Raw genomic sequence first — 14,454 nt, 5'->3', positions numbered from 1 at the left:
ACTAGGCCTTCTCTGACATGTTATAGCTGAATGTCCATGTGTTTTGGACTAGGCCTTCTCCTTCATGTTATAGCTGAATGTCCATGTGTTTTGGACTAGGCCTTCTCTGACATGTTATAGCTGAATGTCCATGTGTTTTTGACTAGGGCTTCTCCTTCATGTTATAGCTGAATGTCTGTGTGTTTTTGACTAGGCCTTCTCCTTCATGTTATAGCTGATTGTCCGTGTGTTTTGGACTAGGCCTTCTCTGACATGTTATAGCTGAATGTCCATGTGTTTTTGACTAGGGCTTCTCCTTCATGTTATAGCTGAATGTCTGTGTGTTTTTGACTAGGCCTTCTCCTTCATGTTATAGCTGAATATCCGTGTGTTTTTGACTAGGCCTTCTCCTTCATGTTATAGCTGAATGTCTGTGTGTTTTTGACTAGGCCTTCTCTGACATGTTATAGCTGAATGTCTGTGTGTTTTTGACTAGGCCTTCTCCTTCATGTTATAGCTGAATGTCCGTGTGTTTTTGACTAGGCCTTCTCCTTCATGTTATAGCTGAATGTCTGTGTGTTTTTGACTAGGCCTTCTCTGACATGTTATAGCTGAATGTCTGTGTGTTTTTGACTAGGCCTTCTCTGACATGTTATAGCTGAATGTCTGTGTGTTTTTGACTAGGCCTTCTCTGACATGTTATAGTTTAATGCACATGTCTTTCACTTAGACTTGGACATAGGAAGAGGATGAAACCGTTATGTAGTCATTAAATGCCTCCCGTGCTCTGACAGTGTTGCTATGTCACTTCTTAGAGTAGTTGTGTTCCTCCCGTGCTCTGACAGTGTTGCTATGTCACTTCTTAGAGTAGTTGTGTTCCTCCCGTGCTCTGACAGTGTTGCTATGTCACTTCTTAGAGTAGTTGTGTTCTTCCCGTGCTCTGACAGTGTTGCTATGTCACTTCTTAGAGTAGTTGTGTTCTTCCCGTGTTCTGACAGTGTTGCTATGTCACTTCTTAGAGTAGTTGTGTTCCTCCCGTGCTCTGACAGTGTTGCTATGTCACTTCTTAGAGTAGTTGTGTTCCTCCCGTGCTCTGACAGTGTTGCTATGTCACTTCTTAGAGTAGTTGTGTTCTTCCCGTGCTCTGACAGTGTTGCTATGTCACTTCTTAGAGTAGTTGTGTTCCTCCCGTGCTCTGACAGTGTTGCTATGTCACTTCTTAGAGTAGTTGTGTTCCTCCCGTGCTCTGACAGTGTTGCTATGTCACTTCTTAGAGTAGTTGTGTTCCTCCCGTGCTCTGACAGTGTTGCTATGTCACTTCTTAGAGTAGTTGTGTTCTTCCGTCCTCTGACAGTGTTGCTATGTCACTTCTTAGAGTAGTTGTATTCCTCCCGTGCTCTGACAGTGTTTCAGTGTCACTTCTTAGCATCGACCTTAAAGTACTTTCTATATTTTCTCCTTTATTGCCCATTTCCATCTCCCCAAACCTCACACATGAGCTTATCTTCAAATCCACCAAATCCTCAGCTCTTACTTTCTCTTTCTTTCTTCCTTCACCCCCCCTCTCTCTCTCTCTCCCCCCTCTCTCTCTATCTCTGTCTCTCTCTCTCTTCCCTCTCTCTCTCTCTCTCTCCCCCCTCTCTCTCTCTCTTTCTGTGTCTCTCTCTCCACCCTCTCTCCCCCTCTCTCTCTGCCCCCCATCTCTCTCTCTCTGTCTCTCTCTCTCCTTTCCTTTCCTTTCTCTCTTTGTCTCCCCCTCTCTCTCTCCTTTCCTTTCTCTCTTTGTCTTCCCCCTCTCTATCTCCTTTCTCTCTTTGTCTTCCCCCTCTCTCTCCTTTCCTTTCTCTCTTTGTCTCCCCCCTCTCTCTCCTTTCCTTTCTCTCTTTGTCTTCCCCCTCTCTCTCCTTTCTCTCTTTGTCTTCCCCCTCTCTCTCCTTTCCTTTCTCTCTTTGTATCCCCCCCTCTCTCTCTCCTTTCCTTTCTCTCTTTGTCTTCCCCCTCTCTCTCCTTTCCTTTCTCTCTTTGTCTTCCCCCTCTCTCTCTCCTTTCCTTTCTCTCTTTGTCTTCCCCCTCTCTCTCCTTTCCTTTCTCTCTTTGTCTCCCCCTCTCTCTCTCCTTTCCTTTCTCTCTTTGTCTTCCCCCCCCTCTCTCTCTCCTTTCCTTTCTCTTTTTGTCTTCCCCCTCTCTCTCCTTTCCTTTCTCTCTTTGTCTTCCCCCCCTCTCTCCTTTCTCTTTTGTCTTCCCCCTCTCTCTCCTTTCTCTCTTTGTCTTCCCCCTCTCTCTCCTTTCCTTTCTCTCTTTGTCTTGCCCCCTCTCTCTCCTTTCTCTCTTTGTCTTCCCCCTCTCTCCTTTCCTTTCTCTCTTTGTCTTCCCCCTCTCTCTCTCCTTTCCTTTCTCTCTTTGTCTTCCCCCTCTCTCTCTCCTTTCTCTCTTTGTCTTCCCCCTCTCTCCCTTTCCTTTCTCTCTTTGTATCCCCCCCTCTCTCCTCCTTTCCTTTCTCTCTTTGTATCCCCCCCTCTCTCTCTCCTTTCCTTTCTCTCTTTGTCTCCCCCCTCCTTTCCTTTCTCTCTTTGTCTTCCCCCTCTCTCTCTCCTTTCCTTTCTCTCTTTGTCTTCCCCCTCTCTCTCTCCTTTCCTTTCTCTCTTTGTCTTCCCCTCTCTCTCTCCTTTCCTTTCTCTTTTTGTCTTCCCCCTCTCTCTCTCCTTTCCTTTCTCTTTTTGTCTTCCCCCTCTCTCTTTTCTCTCTTGTCTTCCCCCTCTCTCTCCTTTCTCTCTTTGTCTTCCCCCTCTCTCTCCTTTCTCTCTTTGTCTTCCCCCTCTCTCTTTTTTCTCTTTTGTCTTCCCCCTCTCCTTTCCTTTCTCTCTTTGTCTTCCCCCTCTCTCTCTCCTTTCCTTTCTCTTTTGTCTTCCCCCCTCTCTCTCTCCTTTCCTTTCTCTCTTTGTCTTCCCCCCCTCTCTCTCCCTTTCCTTTCTCTCTTTGTCTTCCCCCTCTCTCTCTCCTTTCCTTTCTCTCTTTGTCTTCCCCTCTCTCTCTCTCTTTCCTTTCTCTCTTTGTCTTCCCCCTCTCTCTCTCCTTTCCTTTCTCTTTGTCTTCCCCTCTCTCTCCTTTCTCTCTTTGTCTTCCCCCCTCTCTCCTTTCTTGTCTGTCCCCCCTCTCTCTCCTTTCTCTCTTTGTCTTCCCCCTCTCTCTCCCTTTCTCTCTTTGTCTTCCCCCTCTCTCTCTCCTTTCCTTTCTCTCTTTGTCTTCCCCCTCTCTCTCTCCTTTCCTTTATCTCTTTGTCTTCCCCCCCTCTCTCTCTCCTTTCCTTTCTCTCTTTGTATCCCCCCCCTCTCTCCTTTCCTTTCTCTCTTTGTCTTCCCCCTCTCTCTCTCCTTTCCTTTCTCTCTTTGTCTTCCCCCTCTCTCTCCTTTCCTTTCTCTCTTTGTCTTCCCCCCTCTCTCTCCTTTCTCTCTTTGTCTTCCCCCCTCTCTCTCCTTTCCTTTCTCTCTTTGTCTCCCCCCTCTCTCTCTCCTTTCCTTTCTCTCTTTGTCTTCCCCCTCTCTCTCTCCTTTCCTTTCTCTCTTTGTCTTCCCCCCCTCTCTCTCTCCTTTCCTTTCTCACTTTGTCTTCCCACCCCCTCTCTCTCCTTTCCTTTCTCTCTTTGTCTTCCCCCCCTCTCTCTCCTTTCTCTTGTCTCCCCCTCTCTCTCTTTCTCTCTTTGTCTTCCCCCCTTTCTCCTTTCTTGTCTCCCCCTCTCTCTCCTTTCCTTTCTCACTTTGTCTTCCCACCCCCTCTCTCCCTTTCCTTTCTCTCTTTGTCTTCCCCCCCCCCTCTCTCTCTCTTTCTCCCCCCTTTCTCTTTCTCTCTTTGTCTTCCCCCCCTCTCTCTCCTTTTCCTTTCTCTCTTTGTTCCACCCCTCTCTCTCCTTTCCTTTCTCTCTTTGTCTTCCCCCCTCTCTCCTTTCCTTTCTCTCTCCCCCTCTCTCTCCTTTCTCTCTTTGTCTTCCCCCTCTCTCTCTCCTTTCCTTTCTCTCTTTGTCTCCCCCTCTCTCTCCTTTCCTTTCTCTCTTTGTCTTCCCCCTCTCTCTCTTTCACTCTTTGTCTTCCCCCCCCCTTCTTCTTTTGTATCCCCCTCTCTCTCTCCTTTCCTTTCTCTCTTTGTATCCCCCTCTCTCTCTCTCCTTTCCTTTCTCTCTTTGTCTTCCCCCTCTCTCTCTCCTTTCCTTTCTCTCTTTGTCTTCCCCCTCTCTCTCCTTTCCTTTCTCTCTTTGTCTTCCCCCTCTCTCTCCTTCCTTTCTCTCTTTGTCTTCCCCCTCTCTCTCTCCCTTTCCTTTCTCTCTTTGTCTTCCCCCCTCTCTCTCTCCTTTCCTTTCTCTCTTTGTCTTCCCCCTCTTTCCTTTCTCTCTTTGTCTCCCCTCTCTCTCTCTCTCTCTTTGTCTTCCCCCTCTCTCTCTCCTTTCCTTTCTCTCTTTGTCTTCCCCCTCTCTCTCTCTTCCTTTCCTTTCTCTTTGTCTCCCCCCTCTCTCTCTCTCTTTCTTTCCTTTCTCTTCCCCCTCTCTCTTCTCTCTTTGTCTTCCCCCTCTTTGTCTCCCCTCTCCTTTTCCTTTCTCTCTTTGTCTTCCCCCTTTCTCTCTCTCTCTTTCCTTTCTCTCTTTGTCTTCCCCCTCTCTTTCTCTTTGTCCTTCCTTTCTCTCTTTGTCTTCCCCCTCTCTCTCTCCTTTCCTTTCTCTCTTTGTCTCCCCTTCTCTCTCTCCTTTCTCTCTTTGTCTTCCCCCTCTCTCTCCTTTCCTTTCTCTCTTTGTCTTCCCCCCTCTCTCTCCCTTTCCTTTTGTCTTCCCCCTCTTCTCCTTTCCTTTCTCTCTTTGTCTCCCCCTCTCTCTCTCCTTTCCTTTCTCTCTTTGTCTTCCCCCTCTCTCCTCCTTTGTCTCCCTTCCTTTCTCTCTTTGTCTTCCCCCTCTCTCTCCCTTTCCTTTCTCTTTGTCTCCCCCTCTCTCTCCTTTCCTTTCTCTCTTTGTCTTCCCCCTCTCTCTTCCTTTCTCTCTTTGTCTTCCCCCTCTCTCTCCCTTTCCTTTCTCTCTTGTCTTCCCCCCCTCTCTCTCCTTTCCTTTCTCTCTTGTCTCCCCCTCTCTCTCCTTTCCTTTCTCTCTTTGTCTTCCCCCTCTCTCTCCCTTTCCTTTCTCTCTTTGTCTTCTCTCTCCTTTCCTTTCTCTTTGTCTTCCCCCCTCCTCTCCTTTCCTTTCTCTCTTTGTCTCCCCCCTCTCTCTCCTTTCTCTCTCTTGTCTTCCCCCTCTCTCTCTCTTTCCTTTCTCTCTCTTTGTCTTCCCCCTCTCTCTCTCTTTCCTTTCTCTCTTTGTCTTCCCCCTCTCTCTCTCCTTTCCTTTCTCTCTTTGTCTCCCCCCCTCTCTCTCTCCTTTCCTTTCTCTCTTTGTCTTCCCCCTCTCTCTCTCTTTCTCTTTTGCTCTCTTTGTATCCCCCTTTGTCTCTCCTTTCCTTTCTCTCTTTGTCTTCCCCCTCTCTCTCTCCTTTCCTTTCTCTCTTTGTCTTCCCCCTCTCTCTCTCCTTTCCTTTCTCTTTTTGTCTTCCCCCTCTCTCTCCTTTCCTTTCTCTCTTTGTCTTCCCCCTCTCTCTCCTTTCCTTTCTCTCTTTGTCTCCCCCCTCTCTCTCCTTTCCTTTCTCTCTTTGTCTTCCCCCCCTCTCTCTCCCTCCTTTCTCTCTTTTGTCTTCCCCCCCTCTCTCTCTCCTTTCCTTTCTCTCTTTGTCTTCCCCCCCCTCTCTCTTTCCTTTCTCTCTTTGTATCCCCCTTGTCTCTCCGCTTTCTCTCTTTGTCTCCCCCTTCTCTCTTTCCTTTCTCTCTTTGTCTCCCCCCTCTCTCTCTCCTTTCCTTTCTCTCTTTGTCTCCCCCTCTCTCTCTTCCTTTCTCTCTTTGTCTTCCCCCCTCTCTCTCTCCTTTCTCTCTTTGTCTTCCCCCTCTCTCTCTCTTTCCTTTCTCTCTTTGTCTTCCCCCTCTCTCTCTCCTTTCCTTTCTCTCTTTGTCTTCCCCCTCTCTCTCTCCCTTTCCTTTCTCTCTTTGTCTCCCCCTCTCTCTCTCTTTCCTTTCTCTCTTTGTCTTCCCCCTCTCTCTCCCTTTCCTTTCTCTCTTTGTCTTCCCCCTCTCTCTCCCTTTCCTTTCTCTCTTTGTCTCCCCCTCTCTCTCTCCTTTCCTTTCTCTCTTTGTCTTCCTCTCCTTTCCTCTCTTGTCTTCCCCCTCTTCCTTTCTCTCTTTGTCCCCCCTCTCTCTCCTTTCCTTTCTCTCTTTCTCTCCCCCTCTCTCTCTCCCTTTCTCTCTTTGTCTTCCCCCTCTCTCTCCTTTCCTTTCTCTCTTTGTCTCCCCCCTCTCTCTCTCCTTTCCTTTCTCTCTTTGTCTCCCCCCTCTCCTCTCCTTTCCTTTCTCTCTTTGTCTCCCCCCTCTCTCTCCCTTTCCTTTCTCTCTTGTCTCCCCCTCTCTCTCTCCTTTCTTTCTCTCTTTGTCTCCCCCTCTCTCTCCTTTCTCTCTTTGTCTTCCCCCTCTCTCTCCCTTTCCTTTCTCTCTTTGTCTTCCCCCTCTCTCTCCTCCTTTCTCTCTTTGTCTCCCCCTCTCTCTCTCCTTTCCTTTCTCTCTTTGTCTTCCCCCCTCTCTCTCCTTTCCTTTCTCTCTTTGTCTCCCCCTCTCTCTCTCCCTTTCCTTTCTCTCTTTGTCTTCCCCCTCTCTCTCCTTCCTTTCTCTGTCTCCCCCTCCCTCCTTTCTCTTTGTCTCCCCCTCTCTCTCCTTTCCTTTCTCTCTTTGTCTTCCCCCTCTCTCTCCTTTCCTTTCTCTCTTTGTCTCCCCCTCTCCTCCTTTCTCTCTGCTCCTTTCCTTTTCTCTCTTTGTCTCCCCCTCTCTCTCCTTTCCTTTCTCTCTTTGTCTCCCCCTCTCTCTCTCCTCCTTTCTCTCTTTGTCTTCCCCCTCTCTCTCCTTTCCTTTCTCTCTTTGTCTTCCCCCTCTCTCTCTCCTTTCCTTTCTCTCTTTGTATCCCCCCTCTCTCTCCTTTCCTTTCTCTCTTTGTCTTCCCCCCTCTCTCCTTTCCTTTCTCTCTTTGTCTTCCCCCCCTCTCTCTCCTTTCCTTTCTCTCTTTGTCTCCCCCTCTCCTCTCCTTTCCTTTCTCTCTTTGTCTCCCCCTCTCTCTCTCCTTTCCTTTCTCTCTTTGTCTTCCCCCCCTCTCTCCTTTCTCTCTTTGTCTTCCCCCTCTCTCTCTCCTTTCCTTTCTCTCTTTGTCTTCCCCCCCTCTCTCTTTCCTTTCTCTCTTTGTATCCCCCTCTCTCCTTTCCTTTCTCTCTTTGTCTTCTCCCCCCTTCTCCTTTCCTTTCTCTTTGTCTTCCCCCTCTCTCTCTTTCCTTTCTCTCTTTGTCTTCCCCTCTCTCTCTCCTTTCCTTTCTCTCTTTGTCTCCCCCTCTCTCTCTCCTTTCCTTTCTCTCTTGTCTCCCCCTCTCTCTCTTTCTCTTTTCTTCCCCCTTCTCTCTCCTTTCCTTTCTCTCTTTGTCTCCCCCCTCTCTCTCTCCTTTCTCTCTTTGTCTTCCCCCTCTCTCTCTCCTTTCCTTTCTCTCTTTGTCTTCCCCCTCTCTCTCCCTTTCCTTTCTCTCTTTGTCTCCCCCTCTCTCTCTCCTTTCCTTTCTCTCTTTGTCTTCCCCCTCTCTCCTCCCTTTCCTTTCTCTCTTTGTCTCCCCCTCTCTCTCTCCTTTCCTTTCTCTCTTTGTCTCCCCCTCCCCCCTTTCTCTCTTTGTCTTCCCCCCCTTCTCTCCCTTTCCTTTGTCTTCCCCCCTCTCTCTCTCCTTTCCTTTCTCTCTTTGTCTTCCCCCTCTCTCTCCTTTCCTTTCTCTCTTTGTCTCCCCCTCTCCTCCTTTCCTTTCTCTCTTTGTATCCCCCCTCTCTCTCTTTCCTTTCTCTCTTTGTCTTCCCCCTCTCTCTCCTTTCCTTTCTCTCTTTGTCTTCCCCCTCTCTCTCCTTTCCTTTCTCTCTTTGTCTTCCCCCTCTCTCTCTCCTTTCCTTTCTCTCTTTGTCTTCCCCCCTCTCTCCCTTTCCTTTCTCTCTTTGTCTCCCCCTTTCCTTTCTCTCTTTTGTCTCCCCCTCTCTCTCTCCTCCTTTCTCTCTTTGTCTTCCCCCTCTCTCTCCTTTCTTTCTCTCTTGTCTTCCCCCTCTCTCTCTCCTTTCCTTTCTCTCTTTTGTCTTCCCCCTCCTCTCTCTCCTTTCCTTTCTCTCTTTGTGTATCCCCCTCTCTCTCCCTTTCCTTTCTCTCTTTGTCTCCCCCTCTCTCTCTCCTTTCCTTTCTCTCTTTGTCTTCCCCCCCTCTCTCTCCTTTCCTTTCTCTCCTTTGTCTTCCCCCTCTCTCTCCTTTCCTTTCTCTCTTTGTCTCCCCCTCTCTCTCCTTTCCTTTCTCTCTTTGTCTTCCCCCTCTCTCTCTCTCCTTTCTCTCTTTGTCTTCCCCCTCTCTCTCCTTTTCCTTTCTCTCTTTGTCTCCCCCTCTCTCTCTCCTTTCCTTTCTCTCTTTGTCTCCCCCCTCTCTCTCTCCTTTCCTTTCTCTCTTTCCTTTCTCTCTCTTTGTCTCCCCCTCTCTCTCTCCTTTCCTTTCTCTCTTTGTCTTCCCCCTCTCTCTCCCTTTCCTTTCTCTCTTTGTCTCCCCCTCTCTCTCTCCTTTCCTTTCTCTCTTTGTCTCCCCCTCTCTCTCTCTCTTTGTATCCCCCTCTCTCTCTCCTTTCCTTTCTCTCTTTGTCTCCCCCTCTCTCTCTCCTTTCCTTTCTCTCTTTGTCTTCCCCCTCTCTCTCTCCCTTTCCTTTCTCTCTTTGTCTTCCCCCTCTCTCTCCTTTCCTTTCTCTCTTTGTCTCCCCCTCTCTCTCTCCTTTCCTTTCTCTCTTTGTCTTCCCCCCCTCTCTCCTTTCTCTCTTTGTCTTCCCCCTCTCTCTCTCCTTTCCTTTCTCTCTTTGTCTTCCCCCCCTCTCTCTCTCCTTTCCTTTCTCTCTTTGTCTCCCCCTCTCCTCTCCTTTCCTTTCTCTCTTTGTATCCCCCCTCTCTCTCCTTTCCTTTCTCTCTTTGTCTCCCCCTCTCTCTCTCCTTTCCTTTCTCCTCTTTGTCTCCCCCCTCTCTCTCCTTTCCTTTCTCTCTTCCCCCTTCTCTCCCCCTTTCTCTCTTTGTCTCTCTCCTCTCCTTCCTTTCTCTCTTTGTCTCCCCCTCTCTCTCTCCTTTCTCTCTTTGTCTTCCCCCTCTCTCTCCTTTCCTTTCTCTCTTTGTCTCCCCCTCTCTCTCTCCCTTTCCTTTCTCTCTTTGTCTTCCCCCTCTCTCTCTCCTTTCCTTTCTCTCTTTGTCTTCCCCCTCTCTCTCCTTTCCTTTCTCTCTTTGTCTCCCCCTCTCTCTCTCCTTTCCTTTCTCTCTTTGTCTTCCCCTCTCTCTCCTTTCCTTTCTCTCTTTGTCTTCCCCCTCTCTCTCTCCCTTTCCTTTCTCTCTTGTCTTCCCCCTCTCTCTCCTTTCCTTTCTCTCTTTGTCTTCCCCCTCTCTCTCTCCTTTCCTTTCTCTCTTTGTCTTCCCCCCCTCTCTCTCCTTTCCTTTCTCTCTTTGTCTCCCCCTCTCTATCTCCTTTCCTTTCTCTCTTTTTGTCTCCCCCTCTCTCTCTCCTTTCCTTTCTCTCTCTTTGTCTTCCCCCCCTCTCTCTCCTTTCTCTCTTTGTCTTCCCCCTCTCTCTCTCCCTTTCCTTTCTCTCTTTGTCTTCCCCCTCTCTCTCCTTTCCTTTCTCTCTTTGTATCCCCCTCTCTCTCTCCTTTCCTTTCTCTCTTTGTCTTCCCCCTCTCTCTCCTTTCCTTTCTCTCTTTGTCTTCCCCCTCTCTCTCTCCTTTCCTTTCTCTTTGTCTTCCCCCCCTCTCTCCTTTCCTTTCTCTCTTTGTCTCCCCCTCTCTCCTCCCTTTCCTTTCTCTCTTTGTCTTCCCCCTCTCTCTCCTTTCTCTCTTTGTCTTCCCCCTCTCTCTCTCCTTTCCTTTCTCTCTTTGTCTTCCCCCCCTCTCTCTCCTTTCCTTTCTCTCTTTGTATCCCCCTCTCTCTCTCCCTTTCCTTTCTCTCTTTTGTCTTCCCCCTCTCTCTCCTTTCCTTTCTCTCTTGTCTCCCCCCCTCTCTCCTTTCCTTTCTCTCTTTGTCTTCCCCCCCTCTCCTCCTTTCCTTTCTCTCTTTGTCTCCCCCTCTCTCTCTCCTTTCCTTTCTCTCTTTGTCCCCCCTCTCTCTCTCCTTTCTCTCTTTGTCTTCCCCCTCTCTCTCCTTTCCTTTCTCTCTTTGTCTCCCCCTCTCTCTCTCCTTTCCTTTCTCTCTTTGTCTTCCCCCTCTCTCTCTCCTTTCCTTTCTCTCTTTGTCTTCCCCCTCTCTCTCCTTTCCTTTCTCTCTTTGTCTCCCCCTCTCTCTCTCTCTCCTTTCCTTTCTCTCTTTGTCTTTCCCCCCTCTCTCTCCTTTCTCTCTTTGTCTTCCCCCCCTCTCTCTCTCCTTTCCTTTCTCTCTTTGTCTTCCCCCTCTCTCTCCTTTCCTTTCTCTCTTTGTATCCCCCTCTCTCTCTCTCCCCTTTCCTTTCTATCTTTGTATTCCCCCTCTCTCTTTCTCCATTTATCTCTCTATTCACAGGAGATTTGAGATCTGTTCCAATATTAAAACCAGACCTTGCCTCTATTCCTTCCGTATGCCTTAACGTGCTCCGTCTGGATCTGTCTGGAATTAGTTCTATCTCATCGCTCACTGTATTATAGGAGCACAGTTGATTGACTGTTAGGAAGGTATACAGTAGTAATGTGCTGTGTGGTTCTTGACAACATGGCAGGTTGTATTCAGCTCTGTAGTTAGTGACAACATGGCAGGTTGTGTTCACCTCTGTGTGGTTAGTGACAACATGGCAGGTTGTGTACAGCTCTGTGTGGTTAGTGACAGCATGGCAGGTTGTGTTCACCTCTGTGTAGTTAGTGACAACATGGCAGGTTGTGTTCAGCTCTGTGTGGTTAGTGACAGCATGGCAGGTTGTGTTCACCTCTGTGTTGTTAGTGACAGCATGGCAGGTTGTGTTCACCTCTGTGTGGTTAGTGACAGCATGGCAGGTTGTGTTGACCTCTGTGTGGTTAGTGACATGGCAGGTTGTGTTCAGCTCTGTGTGGTTAGTGATAGCATGGCAGGTTGTGTTCAGCTCTGTGTGGTTAGTGACAACATGGCAGGTTGTGTTCACCTCTGTGTGGTTAGTGACAGCATGGCATAATAACCATTATGTTGTCGACCCTGTGTTCTACTGTGTGTGTGTGTGTGTGTGTGTATTCTCTCTGGAGTCTATTTCAAGTGTACAAGGAGTGTAGTAAGCTAATAGCAATTAATGTAATTTAAAGACTTCAGTCTTTGTAACATTCAGCTAATAAATATCTAATAATGATCAGTTTTACACTTCATGACGACTGGTTAATATTGAGGAGACCTCTATTTTCTGTCCAGATATGTGACTGGGTAACAACAACACCCTGGTTAAATCAATGACCTAGTGTCTTATTTAACCTTTATTTAACCAGGCAAGTCACTTAAGAACAAATTCTTATTTTCAATGACGGCCGAGGAACAGTGGGTTAACTGGTCTAGGAACAGTGGGTTAACTGGTCTAGGAACAGTGGGTTAACTGGTCTAGGAACAGTGGGTTAACTGCCTGTTCAGGGGCAGAACGACAGATGTGTACCTTGTCAGCTCGGGGGTTTGAACTTGCAACTTACTAGTCCAACGCTCTAACCACTAGGCTACCCTGCCGCCCCTCCACTCTAACCACTAGGCTACCCTGCCGCCTCTCCACTCTAACCACTAGGCTACCCTGCCGCCCCTCCACTCTAACCACTAGGCTACCCTGCCGCCCTCCACTCTAACCACTAGGCTACCCTGCCGCCCCCTCCCTCTAACCACTAGGCTACCCTGCCGCCCCTCCCCTAGGGCTGCCCACTGCCGCCCCTCCACTCTAACCACTATGCCCCTGCCGCCCCCTCCACTCTAACCACTAGGCTACCCTGCCGCCCTCCCTCTAACCACTAGGCTACCCTGCCGCCCCCTACACTCTAACCACTAGGCTACCCTGCCGCCCCCTCCACTCTAACCACTAGGCTACCCTGCCGCCCCCTCCACTCTAACCACTAGGCTACCCTGCCGCCCCTCCACTCTAACCACTAGGCTACCCTGCCGCCCTCCACTCTAACCACTAGGGCTACCCTGCTGCCCCTCCACTCTAACCACTAGGCTACCCTGCCGCCCCTCCACTCTAACCACTAGGCTACCCTGCCGCCCCTCCACTCTAACCACTAGGCCACCCTGCCGCCCTCCACTCTAACCACTAGCTACCCTGCCGCCCTCCCCCTTCCCACTAGGCTACACACTCTAACCACTAGGCTACCTGCCGCCTCCACTCTAACCACTAGGCTACCTAACCACTAGACTGCCGCCCCTCCACTCTAACCACTAGGCTACCCTGCCGCCCTCCACTCTAACCACTAGGCTACCCTGTCGCCCTCCACTCTAACCACTAGGCTACCCTGCCGCCCCCTACACTCTAACCACTAGGCTACCCTGCCGCCCCTCCACTCTAACCACTAGGCCACCCTGCCGCCCCTCCACTCTAACCACTAGACTACCCTGCCGCCTCCACTCTAACCACTAGGCCACCCTGCCGCCCGCCACTCTAACCAACCACTAGGCTACTCTAACCACTAGGCCACCCTGCTCCACTCTAACCACTAGCTACCTGCCGCCCCTCCACTCTAACCACTAGACTACCCCTGCCCCCTCCACTCTAACCACTAGGCTACCCTGCCGCCCATACTCCTAAACCACTAGGCTACCCTGCAGCCCCTCCCTCTAACCACTAGGCCACCCTACCCGCCCCTCCACTCTAACCACCAGGCCACCTAACCACTGCCGCCGCCCCTACACTCTAAACACTAGGCTACCCTGCCGCCCCTCCACTCTAACCACTAGGCTACCCTGCCGCCTCTACACTCTAACCACTAGACTACCCTGCCGCCCCTCCACTCTAACCACTAGGCTACCCTGCCGCCCCAGTGTATAATAAGGAGGGTGGTATTTGTTGGGGGGGGTTTGATGTTTTAGCCAATACTTCTGATCATCTTCCACATAGCAGGGTTTTAAAAAGGGTCTTTCAGTCCCATCCAGTTGTTTAGCTCAGGAATCAGCAGTCATACGACTCTGGTACATATTTGGTTATAATCCCATTATTGGATGAGTGTTTCTGTGGTCCTTATTCCTGGACATTATTACGTGAAGTCATCTAGCCTGGAAAGGAGAACCCTCGTAAATCTCCTTCTGTAATTGGGATGCAGAGACACATTATCCCTGATCTGTTTCCAATATAACACAATTCTGAGAAATTATTATAATTTTTTTACATTTCTTCTTGTTTTAGCATTTATTTTCAAAATGAAAGAAAATACAAATCTGTACATCCTTTTTGTCATTCAGCTCCGGCTAGTGAAGACCAGGGCTCATAGGGCTCTGATCTAAAGTAGTGCACTCTGGAGGGAATAGGGTGCCATTTGAGCTGCAGGTAGAGTACTGCCTCTGTCCCTGCCAGACAGACAGAGACAGAGGAAGGAAATCCCTGGAAGGAGAGATTTGAGGAATTAGAATGTAGAATGCAGGAGCAGCTAGAGAACATCTAGAAGGCAGAGTTCCAGAACCTTTAGTTCTATTGTCCTCTGTTCTGATTCTGACTGACTGGGTCACGTACAGATCAGTGGCCCAGGATATCGGACTGCAGGAGCCACAGATCATGTTAAATACACAGGAATGTGTGTGTGTGTGTGTGTGTGTGTGTGTGTGTGTGTGTGTGTGTGTGTGTGTGTGTGTGTGTGTGTGTGTGTGTGTGTTTGTTTGTTTGTTTGTTTGCCTAAACTGGCTGCTTCAAGATGTTTCAGCTGCTGAAAACATTTTTCAAAAAGAGGTTTCATCCGATGTGGCAGAGTCTCGATTACATTTACAATGGCAAAAAGACACCTTTGGAAAATAATTGCAATAATGAAGTTGATGAATGGACACCATTAGTCTCGTGTGTGCCAGTTCACTCTGTCTTTGGCTTCAAAGATGTTAACATTAGAGGCCCACACTGTTCTACCAGAGAACTCTGTTCTTCCATAGAACTCTCTTCTTCCATAGAATGATGTTCTTCCATAGAACACTGTTCTTCCATAGAACTCTGTTCTTCCATAGAACTCTGTTCTTCCATAGATCTGTTCTTCCATAGAACACTGTTCTACCAGAGAACTCTGTTCTTCCATGGAATAATGTTCTTCCATAGAACGCTGTTCTTCCATAGAACGCTGTTCTTCCATAGAACGCTGTTCTTCCATAGAACTCTGTTCTTCCATAGAACGCTGTTCTTCCATAGAACTCTGTTCTTCCATAGATCTCTGTTCTTCCATAGAACGCTGTTCTTCCATAGAACTCTGTTCTAAC

This window comes from Oncorhynchus masou, unplaced genomic scaffold, assembly GCF_036934945.1.
Source record: "Oncorhynchus masou masou isolate Uvic2021 unplaced genomic scaffold, UVic_Omas_1.1 unplaced_scaffold_3542, whole genome shotgun sequence".
Classification (NCBI taxonomy): Eukaryota; Metazoa; Chordata; class Actinopteri; order Salmoniformes; family Salmonidae; genus Oncorhynchus; species Oncorhynchus masou.
Note: the sequence above shows the minus strand (reverse complement) of the source record.